The 19,744-nt window shown below is 30.6% G+C and overlaps 1 long non-coding RNA gene across 1 annotated transcript in view; it reads left to right on the forward strand.

Annotated features, from left to right (window-relative positions):
• The window catches only part of LOC145292195 (uncharacterized), a 682,408-nt gene that overhangs the window by 207,514 nt on the left and 455,150 nt on the right, over window positions 1-19,744 (forward strand). Inside the window, exon 2 of the long non-coding RNA XR_013869562.1 lies at window positions 13,424-13,474. This is a non-coding gene — a long non-coding RNA (uncharacterized LOC145292195). The remainder of the gene's footprint in view (window positions 1-13,423; window positions 13,475-19,744) is intronic.

Consider the following 19,744-nt stretch of genomic DNA (forward strand, 5'->3'; position numbering starts at 1 on the left):
TATCAAGGGAGGTCAATTGTTTCTATATATTCACCTGCAATTAGTTCCTTTTCTGTGGAAAATAAAATAATATATTGGTATTTATTATGTAATCTGGCTCTATTATTAAACATGCAAATTTTCCAATTTTCAGGTTTCACTGGAAGAACTGCCATTTAGAGCATTTTTTTAAAAATTAATTGATGGGGCAACAAAAAGCCTAACAACATTTACGGATCCTTTTATTATCAAGATTTGCCTCAAGTAGAATTCTAAAACATTAGTACCTCACCCGAGCATCATTATCTTAAAGCAGAAGAAACAAAAATTCTGTGTGAAGACCAGATGCTACTTTTTGAGTATGCTGTTGGCATTTCTCGAGGAGAAGTTAACCTAAGATATGCAGCTAAGAAAATCGGGCCCTTGAATCAAGCAAGATGGCTAACATAAGCCAAAAGGTTAATGTGTTTATGAGGCAGAGGTGTCTATCCTCAAACACTAATATAAATTAAACATTCTGGTCAAATTTATCATCCGAGTGTATGCAGTTGGTTTGAGATCAAAACCGACAATATTTTTTTAACCAACAACATGTTTTAATATGATTCAGTAAACAAAACAGTTAACCGGAATCCAAATTACTGTTTTAAACAGTTCAAAATATAGTGCGTTTGCACTACTTCTGGAAAATATCATAATATCGATGATAAACTCAGATGAATTGGATGTGAGAGAAGAGGGCATTCAAACGATTTATTCCATTAGATAAATAGATATTTATCCATTAAATTTTATTAGTGTTCTCAATTTACCCAAGCAATAGTCATTTTTATTAATATTACATCACAAAAATATAAAAAAATAATTGTTTTCCAATAATTGTTTTTTTTCGTGCTGTTTTTTTTTCCAGAAATAGTGAACAACTAAAAAAATAGACTGAAAAAGATTACTGCTATCAATTTTACAGCCACACTGATCAAATTTGATTGATTTTTCTAAAAAGCTGTATATGGGCAGGAAGCAAGACATAGACGCATTATTATAAAGTCATCGTGCCAGCAAATTATACCTTCATTTTCCTCAAAAGGAAAGTATACAGAACAATTTAGTTCTATTATAACAGTTTATGTTATTGCAGTTAATAAAAAATTCAAATACTTGGTTCTGTAAGTTGTATCAAGTTGTTATATTGTGTAATACATCTCCACATATTTTTTGAATTGTGATATTTAAAAGACTTTGTCACAAATTAGCTTTTTTTACAATTTTCGTTTAATCAATGCAGTAATAGTTGAGATATTTTGTTTGTTGTGATTCATAATTAAAATTATAATTCATGTATTTTTTCTTTCAATGTATTTCATATAAACATATCAATTTTCATTGAATTTTTTATAAAAATAGTGAAATTTCAGAGTCAGTGTTGTGTAAAATGCTATTAAAATTAAGAATTTACCAGTATTTTTTTACACGATTTTTACAATTAAATGATCATTTTTTTTGTTCAAGATAGGAATCTAATTGTTGGTATTTGATCTCATCACATTAAATCACAACTATCATTACGAGAGCCATGTTGATTTTCTGAAAAAGTTGCAAATCGACCTGCACTAATAATCCGGTCATTCTGATATAAATGAAATTCATTAGTTATGATACTAAAAGTAATACATTTGTTATGATATAACTGAAATTCATATATAAAAATAATACATCTGTAATATTATAAAAATATTGCATTTGTAATGATATAAAATAATGCAAAATATAAATAATACATTAGTAATTATATAAAAATTATACATTTGTTATGCTATAAAAGAAAAGTCATTTGTTTTTATATAAAAAGAATACATTTTTGATGATATGGAAATAATCCATTTGTAATTATATAAAACCAATATATTTGTAATGATGTAAAAGTAATACATTAGTAATGATATTTATATAATGATTTAAAAATAATACATTTAAAAAAAATACATTTATAACGATGTAAAAATATTATATAGAAATTACATTTTTATGACAAAATAATACCAGATATGTTTTAATATAAAATAATACATTTATAATATAAAGATAATACATTTGCTATGATATAAAATAATACATTTGTTATGTTATAAAGATAATTAATTTTTATGATGCAAAGATAATGCATTTGCTATAATATACTATTGATACATTTGTTACGATATAAATATAATTTATTTTTATGATATAAAAATAATATATTTGTCATAACAAAAAATACTTTTTAAAAATATGGAAATAATACATTTGTTATTATATGAAGAAAAACAGTTTTATGTTAAAAAGATTATACATTTGCTTTTTATAGAAAAACAGTACATCTGTTATTATATGAGGATAATTCATTTTTATGATATAAATATAAATGAAATACACTAATTAAATTGTGATAAGTATTAAAATGATAGTTTGCATACATATAATAGTAAGTGGAAAAAGCAATAAATGTATGAAATCTATATTCGAAATATTTTTCACTACTAGGTAGCTAAAAAAAAATTATATTTTGTATTAATCTTTTTTATGTTTACTGATAACGTAAATTACTAACAATATATTTTAAAATTACTTTCTAAAATAATTTTAGGTTAAATTTATTAATATGCATTAAAATATAAGCAATTCAGCTATTATACTTTTTTCTGTATAGTTCAAGAAACACATGGCATTATTTGTGATCTTTCGAAACATTAAAAAATAGAATCTGATCAATAAAATGTTATTTTGGCTTTAAAAATGCTGAGTGACTTATCATGTCTTACTTGCTTTGGAGGGAGCTTACTGGTTGAGTGGTGAACGGCAGGGACTGATGACCTGAGTTTTCTAAGTTCGAATCCAGTTCATTCCAGAACATCGCTTTCATTTAACATGTAGACAACCTTGTGGTGGTTCTTCCAGTAAGTACATTATTTCTTTCTAGAAATAATTCTGATTCGAAAAAATATCAGGGAAACCAATGACAACAATAGAATCTTTGGATTCATTCGATGACGACGATGATGATGAATATATTGGAAGTTGGGAGAACAATCTCAATGCAATAAATTAAAAGGTATATTGCTGTAACATGTTTATAATTTTAGTTTTATTAAAATGTTTGCTTAAGAATACAATCACTAACTATAAATGTAATATGTAAATTAAACTTTACAAACACTTTTGATACACAAGATATAGTTAAAAAGTAATAATGGTAAAATATTCCAAATGTACGCCTATTGGTGAAATACTATTGTGAATCATTTATAAAATTATTAAAGATAATAAGAAAAAGCATTAGGAAAATTAATATTGACCTGCATAAATATTTATGAATAAGGCAAGAAATGGATCTGCTGCTATAAAAAGTTTTCAAGTAAAAATGCTTGTTAAAAAACGATTCGAACTTTGTGAATGGATTTGACCATGTCACATCAGAAAGACCCCTGCATTCATCTCGAATATTGTATCAACTGGAAACGGGCAGCCACCTTATGAAACAAATTAAATTCGAAATATACGGGGTGAATTGAGAAATATCGATGTAGATCAAGCATTCTTATTGCCGACATGATAATACCAGCAAATATGCCTTGAGTCTTAAACCAAAGATATAGAGTTCGTTCACATCACTATTACCAGAAACTATACACACACACTAACACACACACGTATACACACACACACATATATTTATATATAGAGAAAATAAAAAAGGAACAAACCGTATTATGTGTTCACCAACGTTTCGTCTTTATTTCGAGACTTCCTCTGGGTGAATGAGATTAAGAAACCAAAAAATATACCAGTACAAAATATTTGAAAAAGTTTCACGTGCACAGTGTGACGCAGTTCTATTTAAGAGAAACGGAAAAATTGTTGTTGGACATTCAAAAAGGAAGGGGGGCTGGCGCTGTTAAAGAGAAGGAAATTTTAGTGACATCATATAGTCGTTAATTTAATTTTAAAACTATGAACGCAAGTTTATATTCTTATTGGGAAAAAGATATATCTGTTGAAATTTAAATATAAGTTTGTAACAGGAATGTAAATAAATAAAGACGAAACGTTGGTGAACACATAATACGGTTTGTTCCTTTTTTATTTTCTCTATTTTGTCGGAATACTATTTCCATTATTTTCATCATATTTATATATATAGATAGATAGATAAATAGATAGATAGATTTAGGTATATATATATATATATATATATATATATAATTATATAAATGCAACGTTGTCCGTGTGTGTGTGATTTCGTTTCTTTATAGACTCCGAAATAGCTGAACAGATTTTCTTTAGTGCATAAGTCTGGGAATGATGTTAGTTTAGTTTTGTTTCAGATTGCCTCCGATAATTATCGATAATCGATAAACGAAACCGTTATTTTAATTTATCCATCATCGGTAAAGCCGGTTTAGCAACAACGACAGAACAATGGGCCGCGAAAATTCTACTGTTGAAAAGTTGATAGCCTATGTGTTTGTTGCATTACATTATCTGGAGGTTCAAACTACGCATGTACATTTTTTAATTCCTTTTTCATTAACTGCAAATAATGTTATCAGACTTGAAAATTTACGTGTTTTTTAGCAGTGCAAAATATGTTTCTGTTTATAAACGCCCACTGAACAAACAACTGATTCTGAGGAAATTGCAAAACAGTCTACACATATATTTAGAGAGAATATGCTTCAGAGGTTTCTTATATGTCGGTTTAACAAAGCATAGGCCCCTACAACCAAGTACAAATAGCATGCCCGGCAACATAAGATGGGGAATTTTTCGACACGATTGATTACAGCGACAACTACATTAATTGATTACAGCGGCAACTACATAAATTGATTACAGCGGCAACTACATAAATTCTTAAAACGAACAGATAGTCGATGTTGATGATGTGGTTTCTTTCGCATACGGGTCAAGAAATCATGGCCCCCAAAACCTCGCCAAAGTAGTTGGTTTTGTGCTGGAAAAATAGCTGCTAAGAGGACAAATCAGAGAAATTGGATTATTGCTGGGACGTTGTATCTACTGTGTGGGGACTACGTTGATCAGTATAGTGTCGATATAACCGAAATAAACTAAAATAGTTTAGGATTACAAAAAATAAAAATATTGGAATTATCAAGGAAACAGACAAAATAAACATGAAAAGGCATCAAAGCAACCTCCAAGCACGGCTGCGTAATACTGCTAGTATATATATATTCAACCCCTGTTGATTATTCGTTGACGAATCGAAAGCTCTCGTGACAGCAAAAACTATGGCACTTTTAGTAATATTTTTGATTTTGATACAACAAAGATTATACGGATAATCTAAAAAAAATTTAAAAAATCATACAGCAAAGTGTCTCCGTTGCATTTAATTATATTTGCTTGATTATATATGTATATATATATATATATATATATATATATATATATATATATATATATATATGATGTTTCTTAAAAGGTGCGATGTTACCAATGTAACTTCTAAAGTTTTCTTGAAACGGATAAAACTATACTTATTTAAAGCTCAGGATTAGGATAGCTTTTAAAAAAAGGCTTCCTTCAGTCTTGACAGACTATGGATACCCACTGTAAGGGTGCCATATATAGGATAGCTTTTAGGCAAGTTTAAATATACTTATCATGCATAGGGAGGGCACATATACGCACACACACAAACATATATGTATATGATATATATATATATATATATATATATATATATATATATATATATATATATATATCATATTTATATATATGTATGTATCTCTATGTAATAATTTAATTGCAGTAATTCCCGTCTGGACTATAGGTTTACTATGACATATACGAATGTATTTCATCTAAACTTTTAGCCATACTCTTATGTAATTAACTAGTGAACACTAACAGCTTCAACGACTAAATAGCTCTTTTTCTTTAAGTTTTTCCTCTCTCGACCCGGCGTGCCTACTGCGTCAATGTTTGTTGCTTTTTCCACTTGCTGCTATTTTTCATTTTTGTACGACTTGAGGTTGATTAATACTCTCTCCGCCCGTTCTTACAATGAATTGGGGGTGTCCATTCCGAAAGCTGTTCGTTATTATTTCATGTATCCACATAAATTTCATAAGGAAATATATGTTAGATGTCAAAGTTTAGTATAAACTTCTAAGTGGTCAATATGTAAGAAAGGCCAGGTAGTTTCCGTGTCAAATCTTTTGTCGGAATTATAACACGGATTTAATGCATTTTGGCCTGACGATTTCTTATAAGGATAAAACGCGGATGCTTCCGTGTAACTTGTCAAAATTTGTAAATCTTATATATATATATATATATATATATATTATATATATATATTCATGTGCATATATTCATGTGCACATATATATATTCATGTGCATATATTCATGTGCATATATTCATGTGCACATATATATATATATATATATATATATACGTGTAAGGAACCTTTTTAATCAATATACTTAACGAACTTTTTTATCTAAAGACTTGGAATTTGATATATAGACTATTCAGACAGGTGGAACATGTTTTAATCGTTTTTCATCTGGAATATAGTCTACTCCGAAGTAAAAATTGAGTTAATATTAAAATTGAAAAATTGCCGTATAACGCCATCGGATTTTTATGTTATTTAACTTTTTCATGACTACGCATGCGGAATTCGTTCACATTAAAGTTGCCTAGTGTAAAGATAAGTAAATTTCCAAATACTTTTTTAAAGATTATAGCAAGCCGGCGTAATATTCAATGGACTTGTCTTACTGTATTAAGGTTTTGATTTCGATCTCAATTCTTTGCTTACAATAAGGTAACTTCAATAAAAGGTCTTAATTGGTGAGAGAAAAATTAATATTTACTTAGTTTAGGAATGGGTTTGTGTTTAAAAGTATATAAATTTACTATTTGTTGACTAAAGTTGCAATTAACTATCTTTTACTTAAGTTTCAATTGACCATCTTTTTCTAAAGTCGCAATTAACTTTTTTAAACTAATATTGCAATTATGTTTTTTTCTTAAATTAATTATCTTTTACTTAAATTGCAATTAATTTTCTTTTACTAAAGTGAAAATTTCTTCTTTTCTTAACTTAACTATTGATTTTACTAAAGTTGCGATATTTGTATATTATGTACGTAAAATGTCAAGTTGCAATTGGTTTTCCTTTAGTAACGTTTCAATTAAGTATTTTATTGAAGTTTAAGTTAACTATATTTTACTGAAGTTTCTATTAATTATCTATTACTGAAGTTGCAATTAACTATATATTACTGAATTTTGAATCACTTTTCTTTTAATAAATTTGCAATTAATTGGTTTTACTAAAGTTGCAATTTGTTTTCTTTTACAAAAAATTTCAAAAACTATCCTTTACTAAGGTTTCAATTACCTATCTTATTCTAAACTTGCAATTAATTATATTTAACTTAAGTTGCAATTAACTGTTTTTTACCAAAGCTGCAATTCACTATCTTTTACTAAAGTTGCAATCAACTTTTTACTTACGTTGCAATTAACAATTTTTTTTTATTGAAGTCGCAATTTACTATTTTTTACTAAAGTTGCGAATATCTTTTTTTAGTTGCAATTTCCTATCTGTTGAGGTCTTTTTTAAGGGGGCTACAATATTAAGGTGAAAGAGTCCTGATGTTCCCTGTGAGCGGTTAAACTACGACGGTAAAAATGTCTGTATTACATAGTGCCAGACGAGTCCATACTATCATAGATATAAGCGTGTTTGCTACCAAAGAACACCCCTCTCTCAACATTTATGTCGCCGAAATATAGTTTTTTTCTCGGGTGTACCTCCAAGGTATCCGTTAGTTTTCTTTTTTTCTGGCGGAACGACGTATTTCTTTCCATCATGTAGACCATACGGCCGATTCTGTTCTTGGTTGCTCCATGCTTCCATAATGTATTATTATCTCTCTGCATCTGGAAGAATATTTTTAATTCCTACATGTAATTCGTTTTGAGAACAGTTGTCTTTGCGAGTTTTTCCTGTTTTCGCAATTTTTTGTCGAAGACTGGCCGTATTTTTCTCCCGACGATCACTTATGCCGGAGACATCTAGGATGGTGTATTCTCGTTTGGCGTTATGCGGTACACCTGAAACGTTTTTTTCGGATGGAGTGCCATTTGCCTTCTTCAAAGCCCTCTTCTTAACTTCCACAAATCTTTCGGCCTGTATATAAGCGAGAGTTGCGATGTGGTCCACTTGGATGTACTCCATGAAATCTTTAAAGTCCCCGAAGATAAACTGAGTGCCGTTATTTGTGTGACATGATCATCTCCGGGAACTGTGGGGAGGTTGAGACTCCCGAGACACGGAAGCATGCGTGGCAGATATGATTGTTTTATTGTTAAGTATTGTTATATGCCTGGGCATCGGCATCCAACCCTGCTGGAAGATTATAAATGTTATTATTTTTATGAAACTGACATATCAATCTGATTGCTTGGTGAAAGTGACAAGTTGATGTCACTTGGAGAGACATGACGAAATATAATTTCATTTTCATTGCTAACAAGTGCAATACCCGACCAAGAGGTCACGGCGTTAGTCTTTTCGATCGTGAGAAACAGGCCTGAGAGAGTTGCAGATTCACAGCTACACACACACACACACACACACACACACACACACACACACACACACATACGGTGATTCCCCTGTGATGACGTACTACTGGCGATTAATTTACAGGGCGACCGAACCTACCCCGTCAGCACCGTACATAAGCGTGTCCTCGCGTCCAAAATCTGCAGTTGGAGCGCAGTTAGAACTGAGATTTGAAAGAAATCAAATACAATTGAAGAGTTGTCACCACCCTTCTTTTCCCGACTGTCATCACCGCAGAACTGAGAGTAATTAAATCTAATTGGGACTCGGTCTATTTTTGTCAAATCACCATCTGAACAATTGTATATAATTTATATTTTGTACATCTATTTTGAATTGACCAGTAGAATAGATATATATGAGTCTGTCTTTCTTTTATGTGCATGAGATTGATTCATTTTCAGTGTGACAGAGCGACACGGCAGCAGCCTATTAACCCGAAGGTGAAGTCATTCCGACTAGATCAACTGAGTCCTCTGCGAAGGACGAGCACAGGTCACATTGGGGTTCTTGACCGAGGATCGATTCGTGTGTGACGAACGAGATCCCTTTTAAGGATCGCTGAGGTTTCACACTAACAGTAAGCAGTCGAACACTCAGAACTGTGCAAATATCTCATGAAGAGATTTTATAGTGAATTTGTAGTTGAGCTTTTGCACATAAAGACTTAAAGAAGCTTTCCACTATTATGAAGTAGTACTGTCCATAAGTGTTCTCGCGTATTCTATGTGTATACGTGACCATGGGTAGTCAGTTTTGGGCTATGGTATAAATTGAATTGGTGGCGCTTTAGCAGCTAATGCACATCCTCTGTATATTTTCTCCTTTTCTTCAATAGCTTTGTCCATGTTTGTCCAGTACACGCATTAAACTTTTCATTCTTATGGCCCTAGTGTGTCCTGTGTGAACATCCTTTACGATTGTAGGGGAAATCGCTGGAGCAACTACTTATTCGATATAATAATAGTTGGTCGCGTGTTGAGAAAACTCTGCTAATTGTCATCAGTCAGGGTTTTTTTCCTTGATTTTTCTTATAAAATCGTTGTTTTCGGCTTTTCTCCTTATATCTTCCCTAGTAACGGGAAGTTCTTTCACAGTGTTGCATGGGATCGAATTATAATCTTTCTTTAATCGTAGTAATCCTATAACAGAGTCTTTAAGTAGGTCGCATTCCTTTGGTATTCACCGAAATAATTCGTCTGCGTGGCTTAATACCTATGACAGAAGGAAATCCATATGTAAGATGTAATTTCATAGGATTTTTCCCTCATCTTTGGAGCTTGTTTGCGGATATGTAGGTTAGACTTTTTTCATGCCAAAGATAGAGATCAGAAGGTTGTGGTCCGTTCGAAGTTTAAAAAGGGGTTCTCACCGCATGTTCTATGGGTTTCGCCAAACCGTAAGGGATTTTATGCAGGATACACATGTCGATTCCATATTCACTCGGGTTATTTGCGACGATAATGTCTAAATATGGGGTATATTGGTGCAGGAATAGTTCCGATGTGAGCATTTCTTTAAGTTTTCGAACGACTTCATGCATTCCGCCGTCCAGTTCTAAAGTTGCAATGAATGTTCTTTTTTAAGGCTGAAATAGACTATTAAAGTTGTAATATATTTTCTTTTAATAAAGTTGTCAAGTACTATTATTTTCTACTTAATTTTCAATTAACTATCCTTTACTAAGGTTGCAATTCACTTTCCATTTCTAAAGTTGCAGTTTACTATTTTTACTAAAGTTTTAATTAACGATTTTTTACTAAAGTTGCAATTAAATATCTTTTACAAAAGTATCAATTATATATATATTTTTTTTAATTTACTATCGTTTACTAAAGTCGCAAAATACGAACTGTTTACTGAAGTTGAAGTATTTTTACTAACGTTGTAAGTAATTATAATTATTAAAGTTTCAATAAAATGTATTTCACTAAAATTGCAATTAATTTTCTTTTACTAAAGTTGAAATCTACTATATTTTATTAACGGTGCAATGAGTAATATTGTACTAAAGTTACAATAAACTATTATTTACTAAAGTTTCAATTAACTATCTGTTATTAAAGTTTCAATTAACTATTATTTACTAAATTTGACTAAAGTTGAAATGAATTATTTTTTTACTAAGGTTGCAATTATTTGTCATTTACCGAAGTTGCAATTAATTTTCTCCACGCCAAAGTTCCAATTACGGTTTTACTTACTTTTCAGTTAAGTTTCCTTTAGTAAAAGTATAATAAACAAGATTTTACTAAAGTTGCAATTTATGTTGTTTTTCTAAAGTTTTAATTAACTATCTTTTACTGAAGTTGCATTTAATTTTCGTTTGATAAAGTTTAAATTACTTTTCTCTTATTAAAGTTTCAATTAATAATTCTTACAAAATTGCAATTAAGTATTTTTATTTAAGTTTCAATTTACTATATTTTGTTAAATTTTCAATTATCTATCTTTAAATAAAGTTGAAATTTACAATCTATTTTATCTATTATTTTTTACTGAAATTGCAATTAAATATCAATAACTATACTTGCAATTAACTATATTTCGCTTAAGTTGCAATAAAAAATTTTAATGAAGAAGTAATTACTATTTTTTACAAAAGTTGCACATAACGTTTTACTAAAGTTGCAATAATCTATCTAATACCATAATTCCAATTCACAACATTTTAGTTAAGTGACAATTAAAAAATATTTTACTAAAGTTGCAATAAACTAATTTTTACTAAAGTTGCAATCATCTTTTTTTACTAATGTTGCAATAAACTATATTTTACTAAAAATGGAATTCACAATTTTTACTAAAGTTGCGATTAATTGTCTTTTACTTAATTTTCAATTTTATATTTTCACTAATATTACAAGTAACTATTTTCACTAAGGTTTCAATCAACAAGCTTTTACTAGAGTTACAATAAACTTTCTTTTTCTAAAGTTGCAATTTAATATCTTTTATAAAAGTTGAAATTAACTAAATTCTACTAAATTTAATTTTTTGTACTAAAGTTGCAGTTACCTCTCTTTTAATAAAGCTTCAATTTATTATATTTTACTTAGGTTTCAAAAAGCTGTCTTTAACAATGTTTCAATTTAAACCCTTTTACAAAAGTTGCAGATAACTACATTTTACTAAAGTTGCAATTACATATTTTTACTAAGTTTCAATTAACTATTTTTTGCTAAAATTGAAATAAAATATGTTTAATTAAATTGCAATTAGCTATGTTTACTAAAGTTTCAATAACATATATTTTACAAAAGTTTCAATTAACAATCGTTTACTAAAGTTGCTATTAATTATGTTTTACTGAAGTGAAATGAGAAAAATTATAGGAAATCTGTTGTTACATATGGAATTAAATCATTTATACACATTTGTATCAAGTCTTTTAAAACTAAATATTTATGCTTGTTTCTAGCATTTTACAATAGGCATTTGGGAGGTGGCAGTTTTTTAATAGCTAGCAACAGATTGACGATTTGGATGCTTCAATTTCGAATACAGTCCGTTTCACAAATTACTTTCATTTACGATGTTGACAAACTTCTTGTAGTCACTCCCGTAAGTAGCCAATGTGTTTTTTTAAAATGTTGACTAGAAAAATATCGGGGAAACCAATGCCAACAAAAGAATCCTCGAAATTATATAATATGATGATGACTTCACATCTGTACGTGCGATCTATTTAAAAAAATATTGAATATGTCTAATCAGAAGTATTGACAAGATTACGTACCTCAAATAAAGATTCACATAGATTCCTTTGCAGATACTTTTAATATGTACTTGTAAAGATGATTAAAAATCCTCTTCCACTATTATGTTTATCTACGATTTACAAATGACATAATGTAATAATTATTTAACACTCTAAAATGTACAATGACAAATAATACCGGAATCTGTGTATATTATTGAGAAAAGTTCTCTATCAGAACGCGATGAAGTCATACCGTGGATATTGCGGTTTTATATTGTCTTGCTTAACCCGAAGTATTAGATACACACACTAGTCCAAACCAAACCAAAACGTAGATGCTATGAACAAAGTTTTTTCTTTGAAGTGCACGCCTGTGGAACTCTCTTCCGTTTGCCTGTTTCCTACCTGACTACAACTTGGATGTCTTCAAGTTCAACATAAACAAATTCCTGATGAACCGCCCCCTTAAGTAAGACACTTTATCAAATCTCCAATACTAAGGATTACTACGAAACAATCCCATTGATTACTGTACACACAATAACCCTTATCCCTGAGTTGCTTCCGGGCCTTGGTAAGTGGTGACTACCTTATAAGGAAAACTAGTCACACATACACGATTAATAAGATTGTAACGTCTTTTCAGTTTTGATAAATGAATGTTTTCTGCCGAATTCAACTTGTAATAAAGTCGTAGACTTTTCAATCAGAACAAAAGTTTTTTCATTTAATAAAAGCTAAAAAGTGTCCTTGTTTTGAATAATTTATTTGATTTATACAGGCCAGGTAAACATTGTGTACAATTAAAAATAAGTAGTAATTTTAAAGAACCAGTAAATAGTTGGCACCCGTCATCGATGTTCAAAATGTTTCGATGCAAAAATCACTTTATTATTCACTGTCATTCTTTTAAAATACATATTATTTTTCTATTTGTTAAAGTTAATGTATACACAGCTTTTGTTCCGGAATCTGAAGATTTCTTTCTCCATTTATTTCCTATGTGATATTCAATAGTTTTATCTAAATATTGGTTATTTTGCCAGCGTTTTAAAAATAATTCTCTTATTATTATTTGTTTATTGTAGATTCCTGGTATTTCTGTGGGCTATTATTGAAAAATGTTCCTGTAAACAAAGGTAATTTTTATTTTTCAAACATTTATAATAGTAAATAATATAATTATTTCGGTTGAACCCGCAAGTTTTTACTTACTTACTGATAACCGCATAATACGACAGAATGAGGAATTTTACACACAAATACATACATATGCCATGTGTAAGCTATGTCGTTGTTAGATTGTATATATATATATATATATATATATATATATATATATATATATATATATATAGCCTTTGAGACTTTACACGACCGGTCGCCACAGTCGATTGAAAATTTCTTGAGCGACTAAAAGTCGTAAATCACTCGCCCTCCAGTCGATAAAATTTCTTTAAATAAAGAAACAGGAAAAACTCATTTATTTTACGACCGGAAAATATGCGGTTACTTAGAATGACCTATGTCTCTTGTGAATTCTTTCATCTCTAGCTGTGAGACCGTTGGAATATCGTATTGAAAAAAGAGTGGTCACGCTAAAGGTCAACGAGAGGTGAAATTTACACATTCGGCGTGTAGGCAAAATGTCGCCCACATTTAGCTCTCTGATTTTGAAATTCATTTGGAAAAAAATTCTTCGACGCTACAACTACATACACTTCATGCTTACAAAAGTAAAGACAAACCTTTGAAAGAGGAAAAAAACCCACATCGTTCCGTCAAGCATCCGAAGAAATGATTCTTATTTCTATGGAACAATACTATGAATGATGCTATATAAAGAAACTGGTGTTGTATTTTAACGTTTTGTTGAATATTTATTGAACTGTTTGTAGTAATAAAATAGTTGATTTACAAGAGTTAAACAAATATTTTCTTGTTAGATTATACACACGGTAATTTCTTGAATTGTGATAAAATTATTTCCTATTATTGACTGAAACAAAGACATAAAGTCGTACGAGACGAGTAAAAATATTTTGGTACGAGTAAATTTTTCCTCACACTATATATATACAAAAATGTTTAAAATATTTAACTACGAAATAGAGCATAATCATCAAAAATTTTCCAAGGAAAAGTATTACTATAATTATCATCATAATCGTCATAATCATTGTCATTCCATCTCGCATGACCTTCATGTTTTCCATCATCCTAAAATATATTATGGAATGTAGCAACATTTGTTGTTTTCGTTAATTATGATAGTGTGATTTAATCCGAACGATTAAGACACTAATAAAGAAATCCACATGATAAACGACATGGCATACGGACAATACGAAAGTCATCATCATCATCATCATCATCAGCAGCAGCAGCATGAATAATAGGGGCAATACAAATTACAATCTACAAAAGTGTATCCTAAAGTTTAGTTCTTAACTAAAAGCTAAAAATAATTTCTGTAAAAATGCAGGTACTTCCGGCTTTTATAAAAGTTTTATAATGAGAATTCGACATTGATAAATAATTATCGCAGTATTTTTTTAAGTAAGTAAAGGTCATAATACGAGCAACGTCTTTGTTTGCAAATTAGAATTGTATTTGATTCTGTCATTAGGCAGCTGCTTAATATTAACTACAATAAAAGTCATGTATTTGTTGATTTTCAACAAACTGTAAAAAAGATTCCAGACAGAAAGTTTTATACTATTGTATACTGATTTTAATCTTTGTAAGAAAAAAAAATAATGTAAAACTTTTCGATTAGTTTTGTTTACAAGTATAAATTTTCACTTCAATCCAACGCTTTGTACCAAAATATCCAAAAGTAAGAAAAGAAAAGAAATTCAACACGATTTTTTCTAGTTCAAATAAAGGTTTCTATTTATTGTACTTTCAAAACTATGACTGCATCTTGTTTTAAACGTCTATCCGTTCGCAATGTGCTTGACAAAACTCTGTTGCGCCAAACACGTGCTTTTCCCCTTCCACGTCGACATGTCTGTTTGTTCTCTCGCCACACATATTACAAATCGTTCACGCCAGCCGGTATCCACCTCACTGATCCGCTACGCGGGTCCTTAAATCTCTTTATTTCTTTCCGATGCTATGTCTGCAGCTCGCCTCAGGGTCATATGACTATTTTTTTGTTCAAAGTTGGAACGCATCTTGTCTTTAAAGTTCCTCTTGTCGCCATGTGGTTCCAATTTTTCTCCATGTTTATTTCCCTTCTCTTCCTCCGCTGTGACGTCACTTCGCACATCCATTTGATTATTTGCATACATGGCATTTCAGTCACTGTTACTACATACGCGTCAGCGGCTGGTACATCACGACAAGTATTCTTGAACTAAACTGTACCCAGATATAGTCATTTTTCTAGTGCTTGTCAGGCTAAATGAATAACAGTAATACATATTTATAGTGATCATAGTGCATACCGTTCATTCTCCAGTTGAAACAGAAACTCAACTACATTAAAGCACATTGCTTAAAAATTACAAAGTGTTTAATAAATGAAGCAGTGAGTTGCAGGTATATATAATACGTTTGCTTTGTTAGTGATATATTTTTATAATGTATATTTACATAAAAATGCAAACATGAAAAGTTATATGGTTAAGATTAAGCTTAGAAAATTAAAAGGACTAGTTATTAGAACTAGAACAGAATACACAAGCTATTCTTGTAAAACATACAATAAATTTATAACTAGAAAATATTGCGGCATTAAGATATTTTTTTAACTAAATTTAACATTTTTTTAATAAATTATTAATGCTGCAATATTTTAAGTAATAATCTTTTTATATTTTTTCCTAGAATATCTTGGGGTTTTCTTTTCCAGTTTTAACATCTATTCCTTATGCTTCTTTAGGCTTTATCTTAACCATATTATTTTTCATGATCGCATTTTTCATTGTAATCTATGATTTTTCCTGGCTTTGCTTTGAAATAATATTTTCTTTTTGTGTTCAATATCATATGCGTTGTCAACAATTCATAAAAAAATATTACCAACTCCTAAAATTAACTAAATAAAAAAATCAAATAAACGACGTAATTAAGTAAATAAACAGGAAAGAAGGGACAGGAAAGATAGAAACCGAATTAACAGGTGACTTCGTGAGTTAAATATTATCAGCCCAAGCACGGAAAAGGGTATCACTTGTGGTTACTCTCTATATATAACTCAAATTAGATGGTATGCGAGCGACATTCACACTATGATTTATGAATATGTCGACGAGAAAAAGGTCACCATGATAACAAACAGCCAATCAGAAGAAATCGTCTATAAATTGTCAATGTTGGAAAAGTCACTATGGTAATCAAGAGCGAACCAGACGAAACCGTTTCTCACGTTCCTTACATATTCTGAGAACTTTTGAACATCAGTAATGTTATTAAAACTTTTGTTTAAATGAACGAAAAATGTTGATTTTTATTTCCAAATATAAGTGGGAAGGTGACCTATTAACTGTAGAAATTGTTTGAAACGTGATCGCGAAATGAGTGAGCCGTGAAGCTTTAAAGGAGTTCTTAAATGAGTAAAACTAATGCTTAACCATATATTCAAACATGGTAGTGTTTGAATGATATATATATTTACACTTGCACATACTCCTCTCCCCCCTCCTGCGCCTCTTATAGGGTCAGCTCCACTGAGTCGCTATCCGACTCTCGTCTGTGATTGTGACTCTGATTGACTGATTCCTGATTATCTCCTCTAACTTCGAACCCTCGTCAATATATTGAGAAACTCCTTTGTTTATGACGTTAGAGGCCTGTTGTTAACTAACGTGACATTATCACGTTTCAATTCACCCGTGCCCTTGCACATGTATTTACACACCTCTGATAAACAAAAGCAATCCAGAAATTAAATTTTATCATTAACCTATTTTCAATTTATAAACTCTCATTGTCCATTATGTTAACTGACATATTTAGTATCCAGTTATATCTAAAAGAATAGACAACTGCTTTATCTCTGACATAAATAATATTTAGTTATTTCTAAATGAATTAACAATCGACTCCATTCCTAGTTGTTTACTAATATAATTCTCACTTATCTCGTCTACCTTCATACCTAAACGAGAAAAGGACACACGAGTACAAACAGACTTAATGTGATTTGTCTAATATTTTTAATGTATTATCTCTCAGACCATTCATTGCACTTTTAGTTTCCATATTAAGGCCAAGGCCGATTATACGCCGAAATGAAATGAAAAGTCGAGAGACGTACGATCGGGGAAGATGTGATTGATTTATGAAAAAGAATGTATGTGTAAGCAATTACTAGCAGATATAATAACATACCCTCCTCTGTGTTGGGAGATATTAAAAATCATGTGTAACTGTGTTCAATAACGAGTCCACATGTTAGCAATTATAACGCAATATCTTATCGCACTTTACTTGAAACATTCTGAAATGCAAAGATGATTGCGAATACCGAAATAAACAAAGAACGATTGCTTTTGTTTTTGTTGTACAACAAAGGCTGGAAAAGTGTAGCCAATTATTTATTTATAGCTGGAGGGAGAATATATTACATCATATATTTTATGAGTGCATTACTAAAAGAAACTACTATTCTAGATTTTGTATATATTATTATTATTATTATTATTATTATTGTTATTATTATTGTTATTATTATTATTATTGTTATTATTGTTATTGTTATTGTTATTGTTATTATTATTATTATTGTTATTATTATTATTAATATTGTTGTTATTATTATTATTATTGTTATTATTATTATAATTATTATTGTTGTTATTATTATTATTATTATTATTATTATTATTTACTAGAATAATTATTAAATACCTACAGATACTAGTGTTTCACTCTTTCAGTAATTATCAGTGCAGGGTGTCATGATTAACGCCAATATATATATATATATATATATATATATATATATATTTATTTATACAGAAAAAGATTTGAAAGTCACTACACTGAACATGACGTTTCGGACAGATTGAGTTGCAATAAACCAAAAGTCACTCGTCAGGCGACAGAATGAAGTTTGTATGCCAACCAGGGCATCTGGTCCAATATATATATATATATATATATATGTATATATATATATATATATATATATATATATATATAAGCAGATGTACCCGTCGTTGACTGGGTTCAAAAATTGTCTACAGAAAATGGATTGTGATTGATGAAAGTATGATAGGTTATGAAAACGAGGGAGTTGTAAAGAGATAGGTTTTGATAATCAAACATTTTACCGTAAGTAAAATATGATGAAAGTAAAGACAATTTTCGCGAAAATATATTTTTTATATCAACTTTGTTTCCATCTTTGCAGCTAATTCTACCCTATGCGACGAAGGCCATCAATTCCCCATAGTTCCTCCTATAACAGAGAACAAGCTAGGTAACATACAAATATCCGTGCATGAGGTCGCCAAGCTAATAAAAAACCTAGATTCCAGTAAAGAAACTGGCCCTGATGGCATCCCAATTATAGTGTTAAAAAAGCTTTAACCAGAACTTGCTCCCATACTTACGAAACTATTTAAGCGCTGCCTTAAGGAGAAGTGCTTTTCGACCCCCTGGAAGACCTCATCAGTTTGCCCTGTATTTAAGAATTCAGGTGATAAGTCATCTCCCTCTCAATACAGACCAATAAGTCTTCTCTGTGTTATGAGTAAGTTACTGGAATCAATATTAAATAGAGAAATAGTCAACCACCTCAGCAGGAATCACCTTCTTAGTGACACACAATATGGTTTCCGCTCTGCAAGATCTACCGCAGATGTGCTGACGGTTATATCCCACAGGATTAGTGAATCTCTTGACAAAGGTTTCCTTTCTAGGGCAATTGCTCTTGACATATCAAAGGCCTTTGACAAAGTATGGCATAAGGGTCTACTTCACAAGATTTCCAGCTACGGTATAACTGGAAATGTTTTCTCAATCATTAAATCATTTCTCTCCGATAGGCTCATAAGAGTAGTGGTAGATGGACAAAAATCGGAGGCCTGCAATATAAATGCTGGAGTCCCTCAGGGGTCAATCCTGGGCCCAACTCTCTTCCTGATCTACATCAATGACCTCCCTAAACACATACTTAAATCATTCGTTGACATCTATGCTGATGACACGACCATCTACGGCAACACATCAAAGGCTGTAAATGACGAAGTTCTCTCGGATTCTCTCTCCTCTGATCTCGAGCGCGTGGTTCAGTGGGGGAAGGTGTGGCTAGTTACCTTTAATGCATCCAAAACCAAACTCCTATCCTTACATCATCAACGCTCTGATCCCCAGCTGGCATCAATTGTGATGGATGGCTCTCGTCTGGGTGAGGCCCCGTGTTTTGACAAGCTTCTGGGTTTGACCTTCACTCC

The sequence above is a fragment of the Euprymna scolopes genome, chromosome 13 (assembly GCF_053919585.1).
Source record: "Euprymna scolopes isolate OS-2025 chromosome 13, ASM5391958v1, whole genome shotgun sequence".
In the NCBI taxonomy this organism is placed as follows: Eukaryota; Metazoa; Mollusca; class Cephalopoda; order Sepiida; family Sepiolidae; genus Euprymna; species Euprymna scolopes.